Source organism: Pundamilia nyererei, unplaced genomic scaffold (genome assembly GCF_000239375.1).
Source record: "Pundamilia nyererei isolate P.nyererei 1_Seehausen unplaced genomic scaffold, PunNye1.0 scaffold00015, whole genome shotgun sequence".
Lineage (NCBI taxonomy): Eukaryota > Metazoa > Chordata > Actinopteri > Cichliformes > Cichlidae > Pundamilia > Pundamilia nyererei.
This window is the reverse complement of record NW_005187416.1, coordinates 1,314,405-1,318,098: the sequence shown is the minus strand read 5'-3', so window position 1 is coordinate 1,318,098 and position 3,694 is coordinate 1,314,405.

Genomic DNA, 3,694 nt, shown 5'->3' with positions numbered 1-3,694 from the left:
CCAAAAAGAAGTTACTGACTCTATAGTCAGCAATCAATTAGATAGTGGTACAGCTAAAATTGGTTCCCTCTAGATATCACAGGCTTCAATAGACTTTGGTTTTTCCAGCCAGCGTTCGGTACAACTGCACAGCTTTCATGCTTCATTAAAAACTTTTTACCAATTAGCTGCCTGCAAGCTACAAGAGATAGTTACTTTCTAATGACCACCTAATAAAGAACAATCTAATCCCTGTAAGCCGTTTGGTAATTTACTGATAACAATGATGTGTCTGTTTTGTTTTAAACATAGGATTTAAATGACTTCATGGATAAACGAGGTTAATACCACTCCAAGTAACTTGGTTTGGGCACTAGTAAATAGTTTAAAAGTTTGCATATTTCATTGGGTAGTTCAGTTTGTAAAACAGTGTTCGCTGTAGCTGCAGGCTAGCAGTTTTGACATATATAGGCGCATTTATTGAAGCATTTATACATATATTTATAAACTATATAATTTAAAATGAAAAGATATGGTTTTATTTCATTATACGTGAATGAATGAAAGCTATGAAAAGCTAGTCGACCAACATGGCACGAAAGTAAATGTGGAGCATCTCTGCGCTATCGACCAAAAATTAAGAAAACTGTTATTTTTCATTTTTAATGCAATAAATAGACCTTAGTATGATCTGGGAATCTTTATGTGAATCCCCCCCACAGCACCTTCTGCACGTAACCGATACACAACGAATGCAAGGCCAATTCGAGACGTCTCCCAAATCTCTCTAATGTGTGAATTCTGCTCAGGCGGACATTAAATCGCATTCAGGTGTGCCAAGGTTAGTGGGCACCGCTGAGAGAGGTCTGCTGTAATGTCATCAGCCTCTCATCATACATTGTTAACAGAAAGATTAACCACAATTGCTCTTTTCACTCTTGTGACTCACCATGTTATCTGACTGGCATTAAGTCCTTTTAGTGGCTTTTAAGGTGGCAATTAAGATAAAGCCCGAACACAACACTAAAGGGTGTTTATCTCTTTATCTCTGGGGTCACACTCAAAAAGAGACCAATCATGTTGTATTAAAGAAACATTAGAAGTTAATTCACTCAATGAGGATTAATATAAAGATTTTTAGATAGATATGATTGTCAAGATCAAACAGTGATCAAAATGTAACTCACAGTTTTTGGGGGCTTTTTTGTACTCAGTTCCAAAAGTGGAAAATAAAGTAATGTCAAAATCAAGAATTACATTTGAGAGTTTAAGGTTGTTTTAGGGGGGAAAACAAAGGGAAAAACAGGCATTTTTACTCATGAAGTTTGCAACCGTTCAACGTGAATCCAATACTGGAATCATCACCAGAAGAAAACACATGATCCGAACAATTTTAGATAGAAAGTGTTATTTTTTTACACTCCCCCCCCCCAAAATAACTCCTGTGACATACAGGTATAGTCTGTATTTGCAGCATGAAAACATGCTGATTTAAAACAGTACAGCTTTGTTGTTATAACCACAGTCAGGTTATAAATTCAGAAAATACTGAAATAGAGTGAAGGACAAAAATGATGGACTCACCTGCCTTCAGGAGATGAACATCTAGCACCTTACTAGTCTAGTGGCAATCTCCACAGAGCAGTATCCCATCCAGGGAGTGATGGAGGGAGTAAAGAGAGGCAGTCGAAGTGATGAAGAGCAGCTGGATGTCCTGATGGAAGAGCGCTTCTTGTCCGCGTCCAGCTCCGCAGGAATTACCGGCAGAACCAACAGCAAGCTAGAGTTTTTTTGTTCTCGCCTAAACTGGGAATCAGTGAGAATCAGTGGAAGGAGCTTTGCCTAAAGAAGCAGGTGCAAACTTTACCTGGGATAGTGTTCACGTTAATCTGAGATCAGTGTTTGGGGACGGGGGGTGGGTGCGGAGGAGAGGGGACTTGAGAGGAGGGACAGCGGAGGAATCCGGGAGAGAGAGGGAGAAACTGGAAACAGAGTAAGAAGAGCAAGAAGGTGAGAGGGGAAGTCAGAGGTGGAAAAACAAAAGAGAATTACTGTCTGGAGACATGTTTTAAATACCACAGAAGAGGAATGTTGTGTACAAAGAGAGGCTCTCATGGGATGAATGCAAGCCTCTTTGGGCAGGACCGGTCATCAACAGCAGCAAAGTGCCAATTGATGATAAAATGTGTCTGTGGTGGACGATTTGGTGGGAAACACTGTGGCTTTTATGGGGGTTTTTTGGAGGGGGGGTTGAATGAAAATGTGTCCTTCACCACCTGAAGCAGCAGTTTAAAATGTTTCTCTCGTTTTGACTGTTTTTTGTGCTGAAAGTGTAAAAGAAGGTCGTCTTTGGATCAGGACTCGGTTGTGGTTAAAGCCTTACCAGAGTTCACTCAGTACAGTTAAGTCTCAGAGCACCCGAGCACACAGACTCACCAAAGGAGTACAGTCTCACTCTGGGGGCGTTTATGGACCAAAACCAGAAGCACACACACAGTCTGAGACCTAGCTCTTTAGCTCGGCGGTAGCTAGAATTACAGAATTAACATCAGTCACTTTGGGTACTCTGTGTAGCCCCCTTTTTTAATTAGGTACAGCCTCATTTACAGGGTTATACAAGACACTTCATTTCCATAGATGCTGGAGAGATACTGAGGGGAAATCTCAGGTGGATCCACGCTGATAGGGTCTGGGAAGGAGAGGGCAGTCAGTTGGGTCTTTGTTGCCGGAGGACAGTGGAAGTAACTGGAGAGGCAGGGAGCAAGATGTGTGAAAGGCTCCAGGACTGAGGGCAGGCCCCGGGCTCCCATTAAGCAGCACTGAGACTCTCTGCGGAGGCTTCTTTTATACCTCCCACGTCTTGTTGTGTAAATGGTCACATACTCTTAAGCGAGCTGTGAAAGAGAATGTCATACAAAGAGGGACAAAAAAAGTCGGCAGTTACAGGTGACCTAGTGGGCTGAGGGAGCTTCCTGACCAAGGGTTTGTGTTTTGGGAAATGTCGTAGATGGAGAAGTTGGAAAGACCTAGATGGCCCGATTTCTTGTGGTCGCACAACAGATAACGCTTCTTTTTCCTTTGTATACGAGGGTGGTCGTGTCACACGGCCTCTATGTAATTATGGTTGTTAAAGGGGCCAACTGTGTCATAGAGCACATTAGGATGTTATATTTGGGCCAACTGCGAGCATACAGGTCTGTACGGAAGCCCATTTCCGCCACTAAAAAAACCAAAAAAAACCAAGTATCCATAACTCGAAATTTCAAGTTATTTTCTTAAAATTTCGACTTATTAACTCAAAATTTCGACTTGTTAACTCGAAATTTCAACTTATTAACTCGAAATTTCAAGAAATGTAACTTGAAATTTGGAGAAACATAACTTGAAATTTTGAGTTACTTTTCTCCAAATTTCAAGTTAATAACTCGAAATTTTGAGTTAGGTCTGCCAATCAGTAATCTATGTGAATGCGGTCACTTTCTTGTTACCTGGAAGCATATGGCGCAGAGTAACGCACACTCAAAACCGGATCGCAACAAATTGGTGCTTTCGCAAGTACGTTTGCTGATAGTAATACCATGTGATTCAGCTAATAACACAAGGATTTCATCATTTTTGAAACCACGCTGAAAATACTCAGCAATCTGTGCATTCATGACTGGATGTAATACCGGTAGCTTAGCTGTAGCATTTGTACCTGAGGGCTTCAGCTTTC